Genomic DNA, 26,856 nt, shown 5'->3' with positions numbered 1-26,856 from the left:
GAAGCAAAGTTTTGAATAGCTTCGCTCAGGCTATGTTTATTGTGTAAGCTCGGGAGATAGAGACAAGAAAGAGATCCACTTCAAATATGACAAGTTGGATTTGCTTTTGAACCCCGAGTGGAGATAGGGCCAAGCAGCCAATTGGCCCATCCAGCAGTGGGAGCCGGGAGGCTCGACTGATTTTAAAGGTGGGAGCAGGATATGGAATGGGCCAATCTTCCAAGGAGTGGCAATAACTCTGCTTCTATTTACTTACCTTAAAATGAAGCTCTACATTTCTCACCCGGATTTCTGGCCTGGGCTTCCTGATATATCTGGAGCGTGTCTGCTCCTGGAGACCTTGTAGGAGTGTTGGGGGAAATCAAGCCACACCCGCGTTTTACAGCACTAGCTGCCATATTCTGGTAAGTTTAAGTGTAACAGGTTTATCTGGTAGCACAAGCCATTGTAGCTTGTGCTACCAAATAAACCTGTTGGACTTTAACCTGGTGTTGTGAGACTTCTTACTGTGCCCACCCCAGTCCAACACCGGTATCTCCACATCATGGCTACCATCGACACCGCAAACTGCCAGCTCCAAGTGGAGAGGATCTCCAAGAATATCGCGCATATCGAGTGGCTTGTGCTACCAAATAAACCTGTTGGACTTTAACCTGGTGTTGTGAGACTTCTACCTATGCTTACCCCAATCCAACGTCGGCATCTCCACATCAAGTTTAAGTGTCCCAAAGCCCCTTTGACAGGAGAGAAGGTAAGTGTGTAAGGTAAGTGGAAGAGGGTGTAGGGTTGCAGGGAAGTGGGTGAGGGGGTAGGTTGGGTTGGTGGAGTCAGGGGGGGGGGGCAGGGAGGGGGAGTTAAAGAGTCATGGGAGGTGGTCAGGGCTGTGGGGATGGATCATAAGTCAGGGGAGTGCTTGGGAATTTGGTGGTGGTGGTGGGGGTGGGGTAGGGCGTGCATGTGGCATAGTTCCCTAGGAGTCAGAACTGGTTTTAACCCTTCTGACCTTTCCTGGGTAACTGTTCTGCTAAGCAAGTCAGAACCACCCAGATTCTCCGGCTAACATTTTCCTCTCCTGGCCTGACCCCAGTGGCAGAGTCAGGAGGTCAGAGGGGGTGACCCTACCAAAAACATTCTAAGTGCTGAATGAACATGAAAACAGAAGAGAATCACACCATGTTTTGGGTGAACTCCCAGATGCAATCATATGGCACTTAGAAAATAAAATGAGGCAAAGTGAAATTCTCGCCAGTAGGGGGAGTGGGTGGAGCCTCTTCCTGCTGGGAAGCCAGCTGCTGAGCTGTGGGGTACCATTGCACGGACGCCCCAATCTGTCAGTGCACTGTGTACACGCTGATTGACCAGCGTGACGAGCCAAAAAGATCGCTTCCAGAGTGTTTTCTGCTGTGAACAAAGAACAATACAGCACAGGAACAGGCCCTTCGGCCCTCCAAGCCTGCACCACTCATGTGCCCACTAGACCATTCTAGTGGAGTCCAGATGGAAATTGCACCAATCGTGTGATGTTGGGCTAATTAATTAATTATGCAGCCTGGAGTTTCCCAACATTTTACGCTGTGGGGTGGGCAGATTTTATGCACCCCACTGTCATATCCAGGCACCAGGAGAGCTGCTGCTCGAGGACCATGTCCTGGCACCACCTGCAGCTCAAAGATCCATATGGTAGACGCTCCACCCACCCATTGCTGCCCGTGATCTGCTGGGGTCCACGGTTGCTGGAGGCCTCCATCTCTTCCACCCTCTGCAAACTGCCACAGGCCCCCATCCAGGTAAGTCTCGCCATATGCATGTCATGTTGATCCAGACATGTTCTGGATTGATGTGAAACCATGTCAGCAGCAGGGGAGGATTGGATGGTGGTGGAAAATTCCAGCCAGGGGTTCATTTGCATCCCAAAAGCGGGTTGTAAAAGTGCTTCCTGATGACCTCGGGCAGGAATGTTGACTCATCATTTTGCTGCCATGATGGTCGTGACCACAAGTTCCCACCATCAGGAATCTGATTTTATGGGCCCAGTTTTACCATTTTGATTCTAAGTACTGAATCGAGGAGTGTTTCAGATCCGACGTTTGGACCCGTTCTCCAGCGCCCCCATATGCACTCTGCCTGAAAAATAATCAGCGATTCTGAATCATGCTGCAGAAGTCTGTGGACAGGGTTTATCGCGCCCAGAACACTGCAGTTCCGATTGGCGCCTCCAACTGCGCATGCGCAGTAAAAGAAATAGAAAAACGCTCCCCTGCCACATCACTCCCGTGCCGGATAATGCCACCCCCGGCCTCCACAGACATTGTCCCATACCCACAACATAACTGTCCCCCTTATCCCCCCACTCCCCCACTACTCAGACCAATCGCGGCCCCCTGCCCCCCTTCCCCCCCACCGATCGCATGCAGGTTGCCACTGGACCCCCTTTGCCCCTGGCCGATCGCACACAGAGTGGCAGCGGACGCCCCCGCCATCCCTACCAGACAGCCATCTGACCCGCCTCCCCCCCACCAGAGAGCCATCTGACCCACCTCCCGCCCACCAGAGAGCCATCTGACCCGCCTCCCTCCTCCCCCCCAACTGGAGAGCAATCTGACCCGCCTCCCTCCCCCCACACACCAGAGTGCCATCTGACCTGCCAGCCTCGCCCCCCCCCGCACCTCCCCCCAACCAGAGAGCCATCTGACCCAGCACCCTCACCCCCCCACCACCACCCGCCCCCCACCAAAGAGCCGTCTGACCCGCCCCCCGCCCCACCTCCCCAAACACTGATCTGAGTCAGAGAGCCGCTGGAAGCTCTGAACATACCTCCTCAGAAGCTGGAGTGCCCAAATCAGACCTTTGCGGACCATGTCTGTTTTGTGACAAATCTGGACAGGCGAACGCGGTGGTAAAGGGGGAAGTGCCGGTAAGTTCGGCGTGCAGCCCATTAAGTCAATTTAAATGCATGTAAATGCATTTAAATTGACGTTGCGCCCATTTCAGGTGCAGTCCAGATGGCGGCCATTTTCAGCGATTGGTAAAGGGGGAACAGGCGCTGAGTTGGGCGCAGATCACACTACTCACCTCACTGCCGACTTTACCAAGTTTGCGTGCCCGAAAACAGGCGCAACTTGATGGTAAAATCGGGCCTTATGTTTCCTGCGGGATTGTTTGGCCTGGCACAATTCCCTCTGATGTCAGGGGGAGGCAGGGGTGTTGGGTGTGGATGGGACAATTCTGCCCTCTGGAGTTTCAGGGGGCTCCCGAGGAAGGGAAATTCCCCAATGGAAAAGTTCCCAAGCAATTCCGGTGGAGTCTTTGCATTGGGACTATGTTATTGGAATTTTAATCCACAGGTAAGAGTTCAAATCCCACCATGGCAGTGGGGGGATTTAAATTCAATGAATTATTTCCTCTCCTGAAACTCTCCTCGTGTCTGCGTGGGTTTCCTCCGGGTGCTCCGGTTTCCTCCCACAGTCCAAAGATGTGCGGGTTAGGTTGATTGGCCAGGTTAAAAATTGCCCCTTAGAATCCTAAAATGCGTAGGTTAGAGGGATTAGCGGGTAAATATGTGGGGGTAGGGCCTGGGTGGGATTGTGGTCGGTGCAGATTCGATGGGCTGAATGGCCTCCTTCTGCACTGTAGGGTTTCTATGATTTTTCATCAGTGAGCCAGATGGATTTTCACATCAGTCTGGTATTTTCATGATCATCGTTGCTGAGAATAATTTTAATTCCAGATCTAAATCAACAGAGCTTTCCAGTGCATCTTCCAGGGTACCCTGGGTAAGACCATCTGGAGACCAGAAGGTCTGGGCAAATGACATTAAAATTCCCCGTTCATAAGGAATATTCCAGCATTGTCCTCTGAGGGTATAAACATAAAGTACCGGAATAATAGGTCCGAGCCCTTATGGTCACCAGCCAGAAGATCAAATAGAAGACAGGAGAAGTCACTCAATCAACTGACTAACTACAGACTGATCAACTGTAGTGCGATTGTAAGTAAAGAGAACTCTCAGCCACACTATTGTAAATGAGTAATCTGAAAACTAAAATTAAAACAATGAATCTAATTTAGAAACTAGCAAGATTTTGAAATTATACCCCAAGTTTATGGCATTAACATATACCCAGAAAAACAATGGACCCAGTGCTGTCCCCTGGGAAACCCCAGTGCATATCTTCCTCCAGTCTGTAAAGCAATAGTTTCCCACCACTCTCTGTTTCCTGTCCCTCGGTGGTCAACATTTCCACCCTGTCCCTGTCCTTTATATTCAATAGGTCTTAACTTTGCTGAGAAGTCCATTATGTGGCATTTTATCTGGAAGTTCATGACTACATTGCCCTCGCCAATCCTCTCTGTTGCTTCATCAGAAATCTCAACCGAGTTAGTTGAACATACTTTTTAAATTTGTTCCTGGGATGTGAACATTTCTGGCAAGGCAAGGCATTTATTGCCCATCCTTAATTGTCCTGGAAAAGGTGGTGGTGAGCCATCTTCCTGAACCACTGCAGTCCATGTGATGTCGGTACAACCATAGTACTTTTTTTCTGTACCATTTCAAATGACAGCCCACATTGCTGTGTATTTGGAGTCATATACAGCCAGATTGGGTGGAGATGGCCGATTTCCTCTCCTGAAACTCATTAATGAACCAGATGGGTTTTCACAACAGTCTGGTTATTTTCATAATCATCGTTGCTGAGAGTAATTTTAATTCCAGACCTAAATAATTCCTTGAATTTAAATTCCCCCAACTGCCATGGTGGGATTTGAACTCATACCTGTGGATAATAACATAGCCACTATGTCCCCCTGCCCCTTTAACAAAGCTTTGCTGGCTTTCCATAATTAATGCATTATGATCCAAGTGACAGTTTCCATGATCAGCTTGAAAAATAATTTGCTATTGCAATAAATCGAGGGCAATTCGATGTGGCTCAAGGTAAAAACTGTTTTATTGCCAATAATAAATTAGTATATATACAAACGGCGGGATTTTATGGCCTCGCTCGCTCCGAAACTGGAAAATCCTGACCGAGGTCAACGGATCTTTCCATGGTCCGTCCCCTCGTCCGCTCCGATTCCCGTGGCGGGTGGGATGGCAAAATTCCGGCCAAAATGTCAGACTGAATCAACCATGTGACTGAACAGCTCTCCTCCCATGCTCCAAATGTAGGACCTTCTCGACCCTGGGTGCACGCCCTCGCTCCCAATTGGCTCAGCTTCCCGCGCTGACAATCCATCGGGTCTGGCCCGATCATATGGTCCTCAGGTAATGCCCTCTTAAAGGGCCACGCGACCACCGCTAACTTGGCCTAAATTGCGCCATCTAAATATTGCATTATCATGTTGTAAATAAGACAGGTTGCTTCCAGCTCTTCATCTGTTCCAGAAGAACATCTCAGGACATTACTTGCCCTTTAAAATTACCTACTTGCTTCTCGGGTAACATATAAATTCAAATATTTCTTCTGACATCCAGGGTCAAATTGGTGATTGGGCCAGTGAAATTTGATTTAAAAGGAACAGTCAGCTCAATGAATGATCTTACTGGATATATTTTAGCAAAAACACCACACTGGATGATGATGTTTTTGTTTTGCCAGCCAGCATTTGGTACAACAAGTTTGTCATTTCAGCCTCCATCAAACTCATTTAAAAATTAAAACTGCTGTATGGGGATATTTTGCTTCAGTTTAGGTTTTGACTGCGACAGTGGACCGTGTTGTTGGAAAAAGAATTGCGGCACTGTATTTTTAAGTAAATGTAACATGAACAGTGCTTCAAGACAGTGAATGCAGTCAAGTACAAGATTAAAGGTGAACAGTTCAACACTCTGGTGGCATGAATGGAGGTTGTAATTGAGTTCCATGCGTGCAGTTTGATTGGAAGTGCAAGGCTATTATTTCAAAGTCGAGTGAAGCTTTTATATTATCTGTAAAAACTGACAAACACCTTCGCTCAGAAATGTTCCTGATTTATTTATTCTCTCCCTCCGATGCTGCCCTACATTCCTGAGCAGAAACAGAGCATTTGCTCCGACTGCAGAAGGTTGAAAACCTGCTCCGAAAGAACACCCAGCATATTTCTGAAAATGGTTTGTTTAAAAGACTTGTGGAATTTCCTCAAAAAGGTACGAGAGGTCAGTGAGTGGGTCCACGAAGAGATTTTCCCAACTTTATGGCATCATTAAAGTGAATGTGGCTCTTATCTCATTTGTCTAAATTGACTTATTATAGTTTTCTTTAAAGGCTTAACATATATAAACTGCAAGGAAATGGCCTGGCACCTATGGGACAAACGGAGTAGGGATCAGCCAGGAATCTCCTGTCATAAGCACCTCAAGTGTTAGTTAAGTGCAAAGCAGATGTGTTTGAGGATCTTTAGTTTGTCATGGACGCACATTTCATTTTCATTATCAAAAAAGATACTGGCCTCATATTTTGCAGTCAGTGGTGAAAGAGCAACTGTTCACTATGCTTATTACTGCCCACAAAGCTTTCCTGAACTTTTGAGTGGCAATTTAAGGTTCAGTTTAGCTTAGGGTAAGTGGAGTTGAGTCCGTGGAAAGATCAGCCATGATCTTATTGAATGGCGGAGCAAGCTCGAGACGCCAAATGGCCTACTCCTGCTCCTAGTTCTTATGTTCTTAGCTACAGCACCAGTGTGAACTAGATGACAGGGCGGCAAAGTGGTTAGCACTGCTGCCTCACAGTGCCAAGGACTCGGGCTCAATTACGGTCTTGGATGACTGCTACTCCTTGAGTTCGCAAGTTCTCCCCATGTCTGGGTGGGTTTCCTCCCACAGTCACAAAGATGTGCAGGTTAGGTGGATTGGACATGCTGAATTGCCCCTTAGTGTCGCAATGTGTGTCGGCTAGGTGGATTGGCCATGGTAAGTGCGTGAGTTCGTGGGGATAGGGCAGAGGGTGGGCCTGGATAACATGTTGTTTCGTGGAAAGTAGGTGCAGACTCGATGGGCCGAATTGTCTCCTTCTACACTGTAGGGATTCTATGCTTCTAAGGCAGGCAACAGCAAGTCAACCCATCAGATGAAAGAATCTTCACTGAAACACAGAATGGAATTCTGAGGCCCACAAATGGAAGGGGTGAAGACATTTTTAAAATCTCAAGCCCGAACGTATCCTGTCTGGAACCCACATGCTTTAAGTTTTAACTTGAGAGGAGACAAGGGGCCGGGGGACTAGCCCATCCCCAGGAGGTGTTGGTCACTTAAATATTTCAATAATGCTGTGTGTTTCGAATTTTATCTTCATTTTAAATTTAACACTGGCCAGCTGGATTTTTGTAAGCCTTGGCAAACGCAGCAGTTAAAGAGAGACGAGGAGTGCTTTGAACAAGGGCCTTTTCAGCACTACTTCCGGACAATTTTAACCTGCAATTCTGGAATAAAGACAGATCTTGCCCTGCACAGAGAATTTCAAATGGGATAAGGCTGTGCTGGGATTTGAAACCAAGATCCCTGGCTTATTAAACAGGCGTTTGAACTAACTACGCCAAAGAGTCAATTGGGCTTACCTCTCTTTGGTCATCCATTTTACCCCAGCCACTCAAGACTATCTCATTTCCTTCCTCCTTGTAGCTCTATCCTCCATCCTGTGATTGGACCCCACCCCTTGCAATTGGAACCCCTTCCCCCTCCAATCATTAGATCGTTCAACAAATGGAACCGCTCTGACATAACCGATCACCGCCACACCTAGACCACCCCTGTGATTGGACACTTGCACAATCGCTTACGGTTGGTCCCCCCATACCTCAACTCCAATCAAGACTGGCTTCAGCAGGGGAACCCGTTTTAAGAAGCAAAACACTGTTGAGTCACAGTTTCCCAACTGGAAGCCATGTCCGAGTAAATATTGAGGCTGTAGAGACCGAAGCAGGAAGTGTTTGTCAGATCATCATTTACAGAAAAGAAGAGAAAGATGAGATTATGGGAAAGATGAAAACGAGAAATTTTAAAAATCTTCTAAACCTCCAACACTAATGAAAATCTGAAGGAAGAACACCCCACACTTGAAAAATAAAATACTCAGCATCTGGGAGGTTATCGAAACCTGGGCCATGATTTAAAATTCATTTACATTTGAATGGACAATACATAACTTTTTCTGATGGGTTTACTGCATATCCAATGGGTCATTGTGACAACTTCAAGCATTTCTTGTGCTTTACTGCAGAGTTTTTCAGTGATGGCCTGCATAGCAGGCAAATCAGACTTCTTGATTTCTGCATTTAATTGTGCCAGTCAGTCCTATTTCCTGCCCGATTTCCTCCTCATTAATTGCCAGAGCTAATAGCTCCATTGTTATATCTTCTGCAAAATCCAGGTCATTTATGAATGGGGTCAGACCTTCTAATAAATAATTATTGTCACTTCAGTCAGAGGATCTTCAGTGAGACATGTATCAGGATTCTCCTGATTTGGGAATTGCTGTTGTGTCTGTACCATTCTGGCTTGCTCATGGCTAATTGCACAGCGAGTCATGTTGTTTTATTTATTAGTGTCACAAGTAGGCTTACATTAACACTGCAATGAAGTTACTGTGAAAATCCCCTAGTCGCCTCACTCTGGCAGCTGTTCGGGGTATGTTTGCTGCACAGTATTTGCTTCTTAATTGCCTGTTTAAATGATTACATTTTTTCTCCCTTGCTCCTTAAAGTGCTCCTGGTGGAGTTCCATCCTTATCTGACACACACACGCACACAGACACACAGACACACACACAGACACACACACACACACACACAGACACACACACACACATATGGAGGCGGTGGCATAGTGGTATTGTCGCTAAACTAGTAATCCGGAGATCTCATAGCAACCTCATAGAAATCTCATGGAAACCCTATAGTGCAAAAGGAGGCCATTCGGCCCATCAAGTCTGCACCAACCACAATCCCACCCAGACCCTATCCACATCACCCCACATATTTATCCTGCTAATCCCTCTAATCTATGCATCCCGGGACACAAAGGGCAGTTTAGCATGGCCAATCAACCTAACCCGCACATTTTTGAAGTGTGGGAGGAAACCGGAGCACCCGGAGGAAACCCATGTCCAGGGTAATGTTTTGGGGAGCCAGCTTCAAATCTGTGGCAGGTGGTTAAATTTGAATTCAATACAAAAGAAAAATCTGGAATTAAAATGAAACCATTGCCGCAAACACCCACTAAGGACTAGTGGACTAATGTCCTTTAGGGAAGGAAATCTCCGTCCTTACCCGGTCTGGCCTACATGTGATTCCAGAGCTACAGCAATGTGTTTGACTCTTAAATGCCCTCAAGAATGAGCAATAAATGCTGGTCCAGCCAGTGACATCCACATCCCATGAACGAATAAAAAAACACATGCATTCTCACCAGTGGTGTCTCTCAGGATCTATTACGCTGGGAAAGAGCAGAAACCATGACGAATTCTTCTCTTCTCTGGCCCAGCTCTGTTATAACCCAGCTTTTATACTACAATTGCAATCCCACCTTAGGTCAATTAGCTTAGCTCTGGTCAGGGATCAAATATAAGCCTTTCCCAGCCTGAGTGATTCCACACTGCATTGAGTGCTGCTTTTGGCCACTGACCATTGGGGGGGAATTGGAGGTTGGGGAAGGGGCGGAGAAGGTAAAACATATTTTTAAAATAATTGACAAGATTTTCTGATACTCGAAGGGTTGTACTTCAGAGAGCCTTGGAAGATGCACCAGGGAACCCCATCAAAGCCTCTATGCAAACATTGTCCAGGACGTTTCAACTTCTGTTGGGCAATCACCCTGCATCTGTAATCATCCGAAAATACGATCTAAAGTCTGAGAGGTTGGATGGTCTTGATTCGCTTACCATAATAGTTATCCAGGGAAAGTTAAGATCAAAACCAATTCTAACTCCTAGGTAACTATACCACTGACAACACCAAACCTACCCCAAAAAACTTATTGGATCCTTCAACTGCCTCTATCTCCCAGACTACACCCCTACTCCCAACCCCCAATTACCCCACATCCGACCAACTACACTCCCATCCCCAACTACCCCTCATCCCCTTACTCCTCCACCACCAACTATCACCTTGACTATCTGATTACCCCATGACCATGTGATCTTTCCCTCCCAAATGCCCTCACCGCCACCTGACCCACTCTCCTCTATCACCACTTACCTCACAGACTTTGCTTCTCACCTAGCTCATCAAAGTGCATGGGAACATTTAAACTCAGTGATTTACAGCCGCTAAGTTGGTTAGCTCAGTTGGCATGGATGGCTGGTTCATGATAATGGAGCAACGCCAACAAGCGCGGGTTCAATTCCTGTACCAGCTGAGGTTATTCATGAAGTCCCTGCCTTCTCAACCTTGCCGCTCGCCTGAGGTGTAGTGATCCTCAAGTTAAATCACCACCAGTCAGCGCGCACTCTCTCTCTCAAAAAAGGGGGAGAGCAGCCTATGGTCCTCGGGGACATGGACGACTTCAACCACATGACAATAGTAGTTTCAATTGCAAACTATATTATTGGCAGTGACGTTCCTAGGGACATCCCATAGCATTGAATGGCTGCTTTTTTTGTGCAATATTTAATTATACTGAGGCAATAAATGCAGTTGCCTAAATATAACCATTCTACCTCAATAAAATATTTGGAGTTTGGCGTTCAGGAACTGCCAACACAGTCTGCACTCACAAACATTTTATTTGCAGAAACTCCTTGGAACAAATAGATTTTATTGACTTAAGAAAATTATAATCATTTAGAAATCCGAATCCAAAGCAGCTAAGAGATCCTATTATCCATTCAGTGTAGCACAACAGTATCCCTATTAAATGATAATTTATTAAATTGCTGAATAATGGAGCCTGCTGCTGTAAAATGCTAAGGGTTAGCATTCCAACAATTCTTTCCATTAGAAAGAACCTTAATTAGACCATATTTATGGCAGGGAGTTCATCTGGTGCACCAGACGGAAAACATTTCATGGTTTTATATGGGAATAAATCAAGAGGTTGGGGCATGGCAGATGGAACAATAGAGGTTTAACAAATACAGTCAAACTTGTGCCTGTCGCACGACAAGCTTTTCCTTCCACTCCCCCCCACCCCCCGCAAAACCAGCAACACTGCCCCACATTAAAAAAATAAAATTACTACATACTAAGATGTTGTGGATCTTAATTAGGGTGGCACAGTGGTTAACACTGCTGCCTCACAGTGCAAAGAACCCAGGTTCAATTCCCAGCATGGGTCACTGTCAGTGTGGAGTCTGCACATGCTCCCCGTGTCTGCGTGGGTTTCATCTGGGTGTTCCAGTTTCCTCCCACAGTCCAAAAGACATGCTGGTTAGGTGGATTGGCCGTGCTAAATTCTCCCTCAGTGTACCCGAACAGGCACCGGAGTGTGGCGACTAGGGGATTTTCATAGTAACTTTGATTTGATTTGATTTATTATTGTCACATGTATTAGTATTCAGTGAAAAGTATTGTTTCTTGCACGCTATACAGACAAAGCATACCGTTCATAAATAAGAAAAGGAGAGAGTGCAGAATGTAGTGTTAAAGTCATAGCTAGGATGTAGAGAAAGATCAACTTAGTGCGAGGTAGCTCTCAGTTCACTAACGAGCCTGTTTCACTCTGCTGATGTAAACCAGTTTCACCCCCTGCCCCCGAATTTCTACACTATCTCATTCTGTAGTGTAATGCTGCACTAAACGAGATAGTAGCATGACAATATATGTAAGCTGACTTGTGAAACTAATAAATAAACTTTAAAACTAAATTACTACAGTGAATAGTTTGAACAGACAACAAGGCCAACATTCCACTGCTCTAACGGTATTATATCTGGTTTCCCACCAGTAGGTATCTGTTGGTTACATTCCAAACCAGCGGTAGACATAAATGTAGTTGGGAAATGAGTCCTAATCTATGAACGCGCTCACTCAGAGGGTGGTGGGTGAGTGAAATCGGCTGCCGTCAGTGGTGGTGGAGGCAAACTCGATAGGGTCTTTTAAGAGTCTTCTGGATGAGTACATGGAACTTAATAGGATTGAGGGTTATAGGTATGCCTATATATAAGCCTAGGTAGGTAGGGACATGACCGGCGCAACTTGTGGGCTGAAGGGCCTGTTTGTGCTGTATTTTTTTCTATGTTCTATGTTCTAAAACTGGCAAATATACCCTGATCTGAGGAGGACAAAGAGACTCCAAAGTGACAAAATGTGTTTATTGGGAGAATGAAGTTGGAGCTTGAGAGGGAACAGTCCACCTGAGGAAACAGGTTCCAAACTGAGATGTACACGCTGAAGTAAGGAATGTGCTGCTATCTGAGAGCTATCCAACTCCAATCTGGGAAAGAAACCCATTTCTGAGCACAAAATCCTAATTGGGCAAAAGGTCTGACTGTGGAGAATATTCTTGGAACAGTGATTAGCACTGCTGCCTCACAGCGTCAGGGACCTGGGTTCGATTCCCAGCTTTGGTCACTGTCTGTGTGGAGTCTGCACTTTCTCCCCGTGTCTGCGTGGGTTTCCTCCGGGTGCTCCGGTTTTTCCCACAGTCTGAGAAACGTGCCGGCTAGGTGCATTGGCCGTGATAAATTGCCCTTTAGTGTCAGGGGGATTAGTGGGGTAAATACATGGGGTTACAGGGGTAGGACCTGGGTAGGATTATGATCGGTGCAGGCTCGATGGGCCAAATGGCCTCCTTCTGCACTGTAGGGATTCTATGATTCTATGAGACTGAGGGGAGACTTAATAGAGGTTTATAAAATGATGAAGGGGATAGATAGAGTGAACTTTCAAAGACTATTTCCTCGGGTGGATGGAGCTATTACAAGGGGGCATAACTATAGGGTTCATGGTGGGAGATATAGGAAGGATATCAGAGGTAGGTTCTTTACGCAGAGAGTGGTTGGGGTGTGGAATGGACTGCCTGCAGTGATAGTGGAGTCAGACACTTTAAGAACATTTAAGCGGTTATTGGATAGGCACATGGAGCACACCAGGATGATAGGGAGTGGGATAGCTTGATCTTGGTTTCAGATAAAGCTCGGCACAACATCGTGGGCCGAAGGGCCTGTTCTGTGCTGTACTGTTCTATGTTCTATGATTCTACAGACAGTGGATAGCTGAGATCCTGAGTCTAACCTTAAATAAAGCCAGGGCATGTTGGAAACATTTAACAGGTTCTGTACAATCAGGAGAAAAGACAGGTCAAGTTTGGATGTGCAGCCTTTGCCAGAAAGGTTTTACCCTGATAATTTCACGATTTCTGATCCGGTAGAGGTGGCTGAGGGACTTCACTGGTGCATTCTGGGAGAAGTCGGACCAGCAACATTTACCAAGAAGTGGGAAGCAGAAGATCTGGGTGTCAAGGAGCGGTAAACCCGAAACACTACATCAGTGTTTCCCTCCCTCCCTCCTCCTCTAACCAAAAAAAAAGGCCACTGTGAGAAGGGAAAAGTGAAGGTAAGAGTTTTAGAAATTTTTTCAAATAATTTCATTCGTGCTCGAGATGTCAGTCAGTGGGGTTAAGTGTTGCACTTGTGAGATGTGGGAGATCCGTGACACTTCCAGGGTCTCGGACAACTATGTCTGCAGGAAGTGCACCCAATTGCAGCTCCTTACAGAATGCATGGATAGGTTGGAGCAACAGTTGGATGCACTTAGGAGCATGAAGGAGGCAGAAAGCGTCATAGATAGGAGCTTTAGAGACGTGGTCACACCGAAGGTGCAGGCAGATAGATGGGTGACCGCCAGAAGGGGTAGGCAGTCAGTGCAGGAATCCCCTGTGGTCATCCTTCTCTCGAACAAGTATATCATTTTGGATACTGTTGGGGGAGATGGGCTATCAGGGGATACCAGCAGCAGCAGCCAAAGCAGTGATACCACGGCTGGCTTTGTTGTTAAGCAGGGAGGGACAAAGAGGACTAGAGCAATAGTTATAGGGGACTCCATAGTTAGGGGTGCAGATAGGCATTTCTGTGGATGTGAAAGAGACTCCAGGATGGTATGTTGCCTCCCTGGTGCCAGGGTCCAGGATATCTGAACAGACAGAAAGCATTCTGACGAGAGAGGGTGAGCAGCCAGAGGTCGTGGTACATATTGGTACGAACGACATAGGCAGGAAGAGTGATGAGATCCTGCAGCAGCAATTTAGGGAGTTAGGTAGAAAGTTAAAAAGCAGGACTTCTAGGGTTGTAATCTCAGGATTACTCCCTGTGCCACGTGCTAGTGAGACTAAGAATAGGCAGATAGTGCAGCTCAACACGTGGCTAAACAGCTGGTGTAGGAGGGAGGGTTTCAGATATCTGGACCCTTGGGGTCTCTTCCAGGGCAGATGGGACCTGTACAAGAAGGACGGGTTGCATCTAAACTGGAGGGGCACAAATATTCTGGCCGGGCGGTTTGCTAGTGTCACACGGGAGGATTTAAACTAGTTTGGCAGGGGGTAGGACCCAAAGCAAAGGTGAATTAGCTGAAGGGAAATGAGAGAGTAGGGCCAGTAAGACTCAGAGAAACAGCAGGCAGGGTGGGATTGCTAATCAGAGAGGGTCTGGTGGACTGAAGTGCATTTGTTTCAATGCGAGAAGTGTAACAGGTAAGGCAGATGAACTTAGAGCTTGGATTAGTACTAGAAACTATGATGTAGTTGTCATTACAGAGACTTGGTTAAGGGAAGGACAGGATTGGCAGCTTAACATTCCAGGATATAGATGTTTCAGGCGTGATAGAGTGGGATGTAAAAGGGGTGGGGGAGTTGCACTACTGGTGAAGGAGAATATCACAGCTGTACTCGGGAGGACACCTCGGAGGGCTCATACAACGAGGCAATATGGGTAGAGCTCAGGAATAGGAAAGGTGCAGTCACAATGTTGGGGGTTTACTATAGGCCACCCAACTGCCAGCGGGAGATTGAGGAACAGATATGTAGGCAGATTTTGGCAAAGTGTAAAAGTAACAGTGTTGTTGTGGTGGGAGATTTTAATTTCCCCTATATTGACTGGGACTCACTTAGTGCTAGGGGCGTGGATGGGGCAGAGTTTATAAGGAGCATCCAGGAGGGCTTCCTGAACCATTATGTAGATAGTCCAACCGGGGAAGGGGCCATACTGGACCTGGTATTGGGGAATGAGCCCGGCCAGGTGGTCGATGTTTCAGTAGGGGAGCAGTTCGGGAACAGTGACCACAATTCAGTAAACTTTAAGGTACTGATGGATAAAGATAAGTGTAGTCCTCAAGTTAAGGTGCTAAATTGGGGGAAGGCTAATTACCACAATATTAGGCAGGAACTGAAGAATGTAGATTGGGGGCAGATGTTTGAGGGCAAATCAACATCTAGCATGTGGGAGGCTTTCAAGTGTAAGTTGATAGGGATTCAGGACCAGCACATTAAGGATAAATATGGCAAGTTTTGGGAACCTTGGATAACGAGAGATATTGTGAGCCTAGTCAAAGAGAAAAAGGAAGCATTTGTCAAAGCTCGGAGGCTGGGAACACACGAAGCAAGTGTGGAATACAAGTAGAAAGAAACTTAAGCAAGGAGTAAGAAGGGCTAAAAGGGGTCATGAAAAGGCATTGGCCAGCAGGACTAAGGAAAATCCCAAGGCTTTTTATTCATATATAAAGAGCAAGAGGGTAGCCAGGGAGAGGGTTGGCCCACTCAAGGACAAGGGAGGGAATCTATGTGTGGAGCCAGAGGAAATGGGTGAGGTATTAAATGAGTACTTTGCGTCAGTATTCACCAAAGAGAAGGACTTGGTGGATGATGAGTCTGGGAAAGGATGTGTAGATGTCACTTTTAACATTTAAGAAAAACTTGGACGGGTTCATGGATGAGAGGGGTGTGGAGGGATATGGTCCAAGTGCAGGTCAGTGGGACTAGGCATAAAATGGTTCGGCACAGACAAGAAGGGCCAAAAGGCCTGTTTCTGAGCTGTAATTTTCTATGTTTCTATGGTTCTATAGATTGAGTCATGTTGAGATCAAAAAGGAGGAGGTATTGGGGTTCTTGATAAACATCAAGGTAGACAAGTCTCCAGGGCCTGATGGGATATACCCCAGAATACTGAGAGAGGCAAGAGAGGAAATTGCTGGGGCCTTGAGAGAAACCTTTGTATCCTCACTGGCTACAGGGGAGGTCCCAGAGGATTGGAGAATAGCCAATGTTGTTCCTTTCTTTAAGAAGGGTAGCAAGAATAATCCAGGTAATTACAGGCCGGTGAGCCTTACATCAGTAGTAGGGAAATTATTGGAAAGGATTCTTCGAGACAGGATTTATTCCCACTTGTAAATAAGTGGACGGATTAGTGAGAGGCAACATGGTTTTGTGAAGAGGAGGTCATGTCTCACAAACTTGATCGAGTTTTTTGAGGAAGTGACGAAGATGATTGATGAGGGTAGGGCAGTGGATGTTGTTTACATGGACTTCAGTAAGGCCTTTGACAAGGTCACTCATGGCAGACTGGTGCAGAAGGTGAAGTCGCATGGGATCAGAGGTGAGCTGGCAAGGTGGTTACAAAATTGACTCGGTCAAAGAAGGGCACTCACCTGAAGAAGGGGCTTGGAGCTCCGAAAGCTTATGTGGCTTTTGCTACCAAATAAACCTGTTGGACTTTAACCTGGTGTTGTTAAACTTCTTACTCTGTCAAAGAAGACAGAGGGTAGGAGTGGAAGGGTGCGTTTCTGAATGGAGGGCTGTGACAAGTGGTGTTCCTCAGGGATCAGTGCTGGGACCTTTGCTGTTTGTAATATATATAAATGATTTGGAGGAAAATGTAACTGGATTGATTAGTAAGTTTGCGGACGACACAAAGGTTGGTGGATTTGCGGATAGCGATGAGGACCATCAGAGGATACAGCAGGATATAGATCAGCTGGAGACTTGGGCGGAGAGATGGCAGATGGAGTTTAATCCGGACAAATGTGAGATAGTGCATTTTGAAAGGTCTAATACAGATAGGAAATATACAGTAAATGGCAGAACCCTTAGGAGTATTGATAGGCAAAGGGATCTGGGTGCACAGGTACACAGGTCACTGAAAGTGGCAATGTAGATGGAGAAGGTAGTCAAGAAGGCATACGGCATGCTTGCCTTCATCGGCCGGGGTATTGAGTTTAAAAATTGGCAAGTCATGGTGACGCTTTATAGAACCTTAGTGAGGCTGCACTTGGAATATAGTGTTCAATTCTGGTCGCCACACTACCAGAAGGATGTGGAGGCTTTGGAGAGGGTACAGAAAAGATTTACCAGAATGTTGCCTGGTACGGAGGGCATTAGCTATGAGGAGAGGTTGGAGAAACTTGGTTTGTTCTCACTGGAGCGACGGAGGTTGAAGGGAGACCTGATAGAAGTCTACAAGATTATGAGAGGCATGGACAGAGTGGATAGTCAGAAGCTTTTTCCCAGGGTGGAAGAGTCAATTACTAGAGGGCATAGGTTTAAGGTGCGAGGGGCACGTTTTAAAAGAGATGCACGAGACAGATTTTTTACACAGAGAGTGGTGGGTGCCTGGAACTCGTTGCTGGGGGAGGTAGTGGAAGTGGATACGGTAGTGACTTTTAAGGGGCGTCTTGACAAGTACATGAATGAGATGGGAATAGAGGGATATGGTCCCCGGAAGGCTAGGGGGTTTTAGTTAAGTCGGGCAGCATGGTTGGTGCAGGCTTGGAGGGCCGAAGGGCCTGTTCCTGTGCTGTAATTTTCTTTGTTCTTTGTTCTATTTCTGTAAGATTCAGAAGTCAATTGTTTTTTCTGATGCAACTCCTAACGAGAAAACTTCAGGTACAGAACGGTGCAAAGATACAGAGATACCAGAGGCTGCTTTACATAAACTAAAATGAGCAAACAATTCCACAGCAACAATAAAACTAATTAGGAAGCTTCAATAACAAATGATCTGCAAAATGGGTACTCACAAAGAACAGTGATTATATTATTCAGATGAAGATGCGAATGTTAACCTGACACCACTATTAGAGCATATCAGCGTATGTTACATTCAATGGTATCGTGCTGTTGAACAACGATGGACACCACTCCGGCACCTTAGGTTCAAAGAAGACTTGTACCCTGGACATTCAAGTGGCTGATATTTGAGAAGTGCAACAACATTGCAACTAATCCAATCACAGGCTGGTTCCTCCCTGATTTGATCTGATTTGAGTTGTTATTGTCACATGTATTGGGATACAGTGAGAAATATTGGCCGCGATTCTCCCCTCGCGACCCGCAACTTTTCTGTCGGGTTGACGGGGGGGGACGTGTTGCCAGCCTTGAACCGGGAATTGCGCTTGCGCTGGGAATGCATGCGGATCTCCCAGAGCCGGCGAACAGTCGCCAGTCAGACCACGCTGGAAACAGGCGGAAAGGCAGGTAAGTAATTTAAGTCTTTTAAAAATGTATTTTAAATATGTTTATCAGTTCATTATCGGGAACTTGCAGGTCCCAATTGAATCTCCCACCCCGCCAGGAGTAATTCATTCTGGGAAATAGCGGGAGACCCTGCCGGAATGAAGGGGGGTGCAATCGGGGCCCCCCAGGGAGTTGGGTGATAGGGGCTGGTGCCGCCTGGGCATGGGCACCCTGGCATTACCCAAGGGGCAAAGTGCCCATGCCCGGGGGCACCTTGGCACTGCCCATCAGGCATCAGGCAGTGCAAAGAGGGCAGGGCCTAGTGTGATCGGTGGGGATAGGGGGTCCCGCTGCCACTCTGAAGACAGGATCGGTCTGGAATGGAGGGTGGGCAGTGATTGGGGCAGGCTGGTCGGGGCGGGGGGGGGGGGGGAGGTGATCTGCCGGGGAGGGGGGGTGCCTACCTCCGGGGTGCCTACCTCCGGGGTGGGGGGGAGGGGGATCTGACCCTGGGGGAGAGTGGGGGAGATCAGCGGCGGGGGGGGGGGTTCTGCTGGGGTGAGGTGGGTGGGAGGATCACCACTGCTGGGGGGAGGTGGGCTGTGTATCAGGGTGTTTCAGGATGGGGGGGAAGGGGGGGTGGGCGGGGTCAGCACTGGCCTGGGAATTGCTGATCGGGCCATGGGGGGGCTGGAGGGGCAGCACTGCAGGGGTCACGGGCTGGCCAGTGATCGAGCTCGCCAGCAAGCAGGGAGTCTGACAGATTGGGACCACTGCACATGCGCAGAGTTCCAGAACTGTCAGACTCTGGCGCGAATAGGCCGCCCCTGCCCCCCACCCCCCTGGGTTTTTAATGATATTCACAATTGGGACCTCAGCAGTGCACAGAGTGCGGAGATTCAGGTGAGAAGCTGAACTGATAAAACAGTCGGGATTTAGTTTTCCCGCCAATTCAGCACTTTTGGGAGAATCGCCCCATAGTTTCTTGCGTGCTTTACGGACAAAGCATTCCGTTCATAGAGCACATGAGGGAGAAGGAAAGGAGAGGGTGCAGAATGTAGTGTTGCAGTTACAGTTAGGGTGAAGAGAAAGATCAGCTTAATATGTGATAGGTCGATTCAAAAGTCTGGTGGCAGCAGGGAAGAAGATGTTTTTGAGTCGGTTGGTCCGTGATCTCAGACATTTGTATCCTTTACCTGATGGAAGAAGGTATGTCCAGGGTGAACGGAGTCCTTGATTATGTTGGCTGCTTTTCTGAGGCAGCAGGAAGTGTAGACAGATTCAATGGAGGTTGGTTTGCGTAATGGATTGGGCTTCATTCACAACCCTTTGTAGTTTCTTGCGATCTTGGTAGAGCAGGAGCCATACCAAGCTGTGATGCATCCAGAAAGAATGCTTTCTATGGTGTACCTGTAAAAATGGTAAGAATCATAGTGGACATGCTGAATTTTCTTAGCCTTCTGAGAAAGTGGAGGTGTTGGTGGGCTTTCTCAACTATAGTGTCGGTGTGGAGGCACCAGGACAAATTGTTGATGGTCTGAACACCTAGAAACGTGAAGCTCTCTCGTTTGCTGCTCATAGGCTCACTAGTGGCCCAGGCAAGGCAGCCTGAGTGGCTCTGAAAGAGAGAGTGTGAAGGCATGAGGGCAAGAGAAAGTGTGAGGGGATGAAAGGAGAGAGTGTGAGGATGTGGGAGGAGATTGTGGTCTCAGTTGGAGACACAACCTCCAGTGAGAAGGAAAGAATGATCAAAAGAAGGAGGAGAAGCTTGAAAGCAAGAAGGGAATGCAGGGAGGCTCAGAATTTTGTGGCTCAGTGAGGGGCAACCTGCTGCTCAAGGGCCACATGTGGCCCATCTGGATTTTGAGTTTGGTCCATGAGACATAGGTTGGCCCAACTCCATCCCACACCTCTCCCCCAACGCCACTCCCTCAACATTAACCACCCTCACCAATTTCAGAGCAAAAAATGGGCATTTTGGGGTACCTTTTGTCGAGGTGGGTCCTGTGAGTTGGGAAGTTTCCAAAATTAAGCTACCCATCTCATAGCCAAAATCCAGCCCTGGACCTCACACACACTCTCTCAGACCAGCACAATACATGTTGATCTGTATTGCCCAGTGCTGCCTCAAAGGGATAGTGTCCATGTATAAGTCACGCATAATTAAATATTAGCATGACCAAAGTAATTGTCTTCAGCCCCCACTATATACTCTCTTCCCGACTCAATTAGTGTCCATGGCCACAGCCTGAGGTTGAACCAGATTGTTAGCAACCTTGCTACCCTATCTGAGTTAGACCTGAGCTCCTAGCCCCACACTCTCTCCATCATCAAGACCGCCTACTTTCAGCACACAAATATTGTTCCTTTCCACCTCTGCGTGAGTTTATCAAGCCCTCAACCAGTCTTCGTTGCCTCCAGATTTGATCATTCGAATCTGCCTCCCAGCCAAACCTTCTTGAATCTTGGCTGCTGTCCACATCCTAACTGGCACCAAGTGCTGTTTACCAATCATAGACTCGGACTGTCCCCTGTTTTGGTAAGACATCCATTTTAGAATTATTGTTCTTGTTTTCAAATTCCACTCTGACCTTTCTCTTCACCCGGGTTGCATTTTACGTGCCTCAGCTGGGTGCGTTTTCAGCGGCGGGGTGGGGGTGGGATGTAAAATAGGACAAGTAGCCAGACACCTTTCCACCCACGCACGGGTACAGCAGGGTGGAGGGTGCTGAAACCCCCTGTCCATATTTAAATAAATAATCAAGGTTCAATTGAGCTTATTAACAATCTGATTGACCTCAAAACTATGCTGCCTTGCCACAATATGCTTGGCGTGGGTGGGAGTGGGCAGAGTGCTTTTAAAATATCCTTTTTAAAGGTTGGAAGGAAGGGAAGTGTGGGGCACCAAACCTGGTGGGAGGGAGCCTTTGCATCTCAGGAGACAGCCCCCTTAAGATAGTACCCACCCTCCCCTTTTTCTTCCTACCCGCCTACTCTCTATCCTTGGCCTCATCCTATTTCTCATTTAGCCCTTGGTGACATCAACTGAGAGCACAACATTCATTCTCACATGCACACTGATGATACCAAGCCCTACTTCTCCATCACTTCGGCCGGCTCCTCCACGTTTGCTAAATTATTGGGCTGCTTATCCGACATCCAGTAATGGATGAGCAGAAAGTTCCTCCGATTAAACATTGGGAAGACTGAAGCTTTTGACTTTGGTCCCTGCTACAAATTTCATTCCCTAACTACTGACTCCATTCTTCTCCCTGGCAACTGTCTGACTCTTAACCAGACTGTTCGCGACCTTGGTGTTATATTTGACCTCAGGATGAGTTTCTGCCCAAATATCCATGCCACCGCTAAAAAGGCCTATCTGGATCTCCATAGCATTGGCCAAATCTAACCGTATCACAACTCATCTGCTGTTGAAACTCTCAAGCATGCTTTTTTAAAAATTTAGACATGACTGTTCCATAGTCTCCCTGGCTGACCTTTCACATTCTACCCCCTGTAAACTGGAGGTCATCACAATCTCTGCTTGCCATGTCCTTACTTGGACCATGTCTCGTTTACTCATTATTCCTGTGCTGACTGACCGACATTGGTTCCCGATTAGGCAATGGCTTGATTTTAAAATTCTCATCCTAGTTTCAAAATTCCTCCATGGATTTGTCCCTCCCTATCTCTCTATCCAAGCCCACAACCCTCTGCAATATCTGGACTCATCTAATAGTGGTGTCTCGAGCAGTTCAATGTTAATTGCTCAGCCAGAGGGCAAATGCCTTTAGCTGCCTCCGCTCCAAGCTCTGGAATTCTCTCACTAAACCTTGTGTCTTATTATCTCGATTTCCTCCTTTAAGACACTCCCAGAATCTATTTCTTTGACCAAGCTTTTAATCAGCTGGCCATATATCATCTTATTTGGCTTGGTGTCAAATATTGTTTAGTAACAACCCTATGAAGCGTTTTGGGATGTTTTATTTTCAGTGCTATACAAATACAAATCGTTGTTAGAACAGCGCTCCGCAATTGCAAGTTGCTGTTGCAGGACCAAAGTGTTCAAGTCAGTGAAGATGAAATTTCGATCTAGAAGCACCAAGTTGTATTTTTTACAGTGATAGTCACTATCTGCAATTGAACATAGGACGGCACAGTGGCACAATGATTAGCACTGCTGCCTCGCAGTGCTAGGGACCCGGGCTCAATTCCAGCCTTAGGTGATTGTCTGTGTGGAGTCTGCATGTTCTCCTCATGTTTGCGCGGGTGCTCCAGTTTCCTTCCACAGTCCAAAGATGTGCAGGTTGGGTGGATCGACCATGCTAAATTTTCCCTTAGTTTATAGATTAGGGGATTAGCGGGGTAAAATCAACTTCATTGCCGTGGTAATGTAAGCCTACTTGTGATACCAATATATAAAAAAAAAAGACTTGCCCCTTAGTTTTTTTAAATTTCTACTTGGGACTTGGGCGTCGCTGGCTGGCCAGCATTTATTGCCCATTTATAGTTGCCCTTGAAACTGAGTGGCTTACTAGGCCATTTCAGAGGGTAGTTGAGAGTTAATCACATTGCTAAGTGGCCTAAAATGTGTAGGTTAGGGGGATTAGTCGGGAAAATATTTGGGACTATGGGGATGGGGCCTGGGTGGGATGCCCTGTCGGAAAGTCGGTGCAGATCGATGGGCCGAATGGCCTCCTTCTGCACTGTAGGGATTCTATGAAATAATACGCAGTTAATAGCTGAATAGTAAAATTTCTGCTGCTTGGAGCTGAAATTTGGCGTAGATATTGAAGTTTAAGGCTGGCGTGGGTGTTTGGTACAAATCTCTTCTCACTTATACAATCTACAAAAGGTTTAGTGCACATCTGGTGTGTTACTGAATTTATTATTCCTGGTACGTGATATCACCAAGCTCACTAATAACGATAGAATTTGAAAGTGATGGGTCAAATCATATTGACTTTGAGCCCAATTGTCAGAAACTGACTGGAATCTCTCCAGGACTCCAAGTACTGCTGATGTTTGATGCAGCAACACAAAAACATGACAGTAATGGATTTTTGTCTGGCTACCTGCGAGGAGAAAGTCATGGAGAACTCAAAGAGAGGTCATTCAATCTCTGCTGGCAGACACCATCGAGGCATCATGCCAAAGCAGAGGTATGATGTGGAGAATGTGCTGTATACCAATGTATTGAGTCTGTGTCTTTATATGCCCTGTTTGTGAACAGAATTCCCACTCACCTGAAGAAGGGGCTTGGAGCTCCGAAAGCTTGTGTGGCTTTTGCTACCAAATAAACCTGTTGGACTTTAACCTGGTGTTGTTAAAATTCTTAAAGCAGAGGTATCCAGTCCTTCAAACAATGAACCATTCAACTCTTGTCACTAAATTCTGCAACTCCGTTTGGTAACAATCCAGGAACAGGGAGAACTCTTCAAAGAATCGGGAGATTTACCTGCATTGTCATGAACTAAATGTATAAACCCGTTATAAACAACAAATGTTGGTGTCTTTAAACGGCTACCTTAGAGAAATGCATGTCATTCTCTTCTGGTTGATCGAAAACCATTGTTTACACTTATCTTTATGCCAGTACTTACAACTTGTAACAAAATGGCTGCAGTGGGAGCACTAAGTGTGTAAATGGATTGTGAAAACAGGATGTCAGAGTAATGACTATGAGGCGGGATTTTGCGGTCTCACTCAATCTGAAGCCGTAAAATCCCGCCCGAGGTCAATGACCTTTCCATGGTCCGCCCCTCATGCGATTCCTGTTGGCAGGCGGAATGGTAAAATTCCGGCCATGGGATGTGCATTTGCTTGACCTTTAACAAAATAGGGATACACAAATATAGAGAGATGCAAATCTACGCTCCCATCCACATCACTCATTCAGTGCTGAGAAATTGTACTTTGCACCAACAAGTATCCTTCTGTTCGTCCAGCCATCACACCATCTTAATTCACGTCATTTCAAACACATTGTAATTTTGTTCTGCTTTTTTTCAGATCTGGGCTGGAATTCCCCGGCTGTTCACACCAGCAGGATTCTCCGCTCCCAGCAGCAGATTCCCCCCCCACCCACCCGCGGGTTCATGTCGGCGTGGGGTGACATCAAAGACCAATTCCACTGACAGCGTCAGGACCAGAGAATCCAGCCGCTAGCGAACAGCATCCTGCCTTCCACCGCTGGGGAATACGTGGCTGGAAGGCCTGAGAATCTCGATCCTGATCGTCAACACACAGAACAAAAACGGGAGAATCGTGCCCCAACTGCTGCTGCAAGCAGGAAAACCGGAATGTTTCTCATTAGCCTTGGCAGTGCCTGGCAGATGGAATTTAGCCACCTTTCCAAAGCAGAACATAAAATGTGCCAGCCAGCCCGGCTTCACAGTAAAAGGGTGTCCCAATCTCGGCATTTAGATACAGGCACCCTTCCCCCCACTACAGACATGGTGACCCCCACAGACATGGGGAGCACCCCCAAACCCTTAGCACAGAGGGGCATACTCCCCACCCCCCCCCACATTACAAGAGCAGGTCGCCCCCCCCTCCCCCACATCATGCAGGAAGGACATGACAGGACCCACACCCACCCACAAGAGAGACACTACAATATGAAGTCGTCCCAGCAACCAGAATTGTATGCAGTATTCCAAATGTGGCCTCACCAATGTGTTGTATAGCTGTAATACAATGTCCCAACTCCTGTACTCAGTGCTCTGACCGATGAAGGCAAGTGTGCCAAATGCCTTCTTCACCACCCTATCTACCTGTGACGCCACTTTCAAGGAACTATGTACCTGCACCCCTAGGTCTCTCTGGTCGACAACACTCCCCAGGGCCCTACCATTAACTGTGTAAGTTCTGCCCTGGTTTGCCTTACCAAAATGCAACACTTCACATTTATCTGAATTAAATTCAATCTGCCATATCTTGGCCACTGACCCAGTTGATCAAGATCCTATTGTCGTCTTAGATAAGCTTCTTCATTGTCCACTGCACCACCAGTTTTAGTGTCACCCGCAAACTTACTACACATGCCTCCTATATTCTCATCCAAATTATTTATATAAATGACAAACAACAGTGGACCCAACACCGATCCCTGTGGCACACCGCTGACCATGGGCCTTCAGTATGAAAAACAGCCCTCTCCCACCACCCTCTGTCTCCTACCAGTAAGCCAATTTTGTATCCAATTGAATTAAATATTGAGTTCAAACAGACTTTGGCTGGTACAAGGGCCTTAACCCCAATAGGAATCAGAAATTGATGGAGTAGACCGAAATACATTTAAAGGCTCGGGAAGGTCTGTTTAAGATCCTCAACTCATTAAACATGAAAAAAGGCATGTTACTGAGAGTTAAGAAAAAACTCTCTGCTCAGCTGCTTTCATTAACAGGCCATCTGGTGCAGGTTAGAGTTGTTAATTTAGAAAAAAAGCACAACATTTGGTTCAATAGAGGTGCAGAAGGGGATTCCTAACCGGCTAATAAAATCTATAGGCAGAATGCAGTCTTTTAGAGGACAAGAGATCAGTAAGGAGTTAAATGATTCTTAAGACAGCTAACACAAACAGTTTCCACATAAGTGAATGCAGTAAGACAATCAATACAAGTGGTTATGATTTCAAAACATATATGCTGATATTCTATGGTATTTTAAAAGTAATGTTCACTTTAGCCAAAGTTACTGAAAGGTATGGTGATAAATACCATTAGTTTAAAACCAGAGGTCTGGGAACCTGTTAGTCAGCCGCAGTCTTATCGGAAGGATTCTTATAAGGGAAAGTATGTTGCAACATTAATGAATAGATGCATTCACTGCCCAGACACAAGGATAGATATGCCCCTGGACACAGGAACACATGTGTATTCAACTTGGCAGTGAACCGGTGGGAACATCCACTTTGACCTCATGGTAGCATTTGCCATTACCAGGCAAATATTCAGAGCCAAAAAAGGAGACACGTCTGGGCTAAGTTGGACGAATAAGATCGTGCTATTAAGTATCATATGGTTGGCTGGGGTACTTGACAGAGATTTGTATTGATCTGCAACTGTTAAATGAAATTGAATTTAAGCTAGTGAAAGGCGGAATTATTGATTAGAAAAAACTCTAATTGATATGTATCTAACAATGTACTTCAGATATTTCAGAGAGGTTCTGTCGCCCTATTCCCAGAGCTATTTAACCCTTCATGAGTCTCCCCTCAGCTGTACATTTGTTTGTTTGTTCTATGTCTTATTTGTCAAATAAATTTTGTTACGTCTTTGCACAGAGGTATTTGCCTTGCGAGTTTTCAATTGTCTTAGTTTAAGACACAATTGGCCACCTTTAAAAATTGCCCCACAACAAGAGGTCTTTGTTTACATTTCCCAAAGAAATATTATTATGGTATTATAAATTCTTGGATGAGGTTCAAAAGCTTATTTATTATTCCAGTGAGGGGTTCAGAGTTGGCAACTTGATTGATAGAATAAAAAGTCAATGAG

At 46.4% G+C, this 26,856-nt stretch overlaps 1 protein-coding gene and 1 long non-coding RNA gene across 4 annotated transcripts in view; one reads left to right on the top strand and one right to left on the bottom strand.

The window, feature by feature from the left end:
* The window catches only part of LOC144509234 (uncharacterized), an 84,727-nt gene extending 58,083 nt beyond the window's left edge, over positions 1-26,644 (top strand). The window contains exons 2-3 of one of the 2 annotated variants that reach the window (XR_013500425.1): positions 13,286-13,470; positions 24,368-26,644. This is a non-coding gene — a long non-coding RNA (uncharacterized LOC144509234). The remainder of the gene's footprint in view (positions 1-13,285; positions 13,471-24,367) is intronic. The other variant, XR_013500424.1, reaches the window with a different exon arrangement.
* The window catches only part of LOC144509233 (R-spondin-1-like), a 385,657-nt gene that overhangs the window by 12,555 nt on the left and 346,246 nt on the right, over positions 1-26,856 (bottom strand). The window lies entirely within an intron of this gene.

The sequence above is a fragment of the Mustelus asterias genome, chromosome 21 (assembly GCF_964213995.1).
Source record: "Mustelus asterias chromosome 21, sMusAst1.hap1.1, whole genome shotgun sequence".
NCBI classification, from domain to species: Eukaryota; Metazoa; Chordata; class Chondrichthyes; order Carcharhiniformes; family Triakidae; genus Mustelus; species Mustelus asterias.
This window is presented reverse-complemented; position numbering and strand designations above follow the sequence as displayed.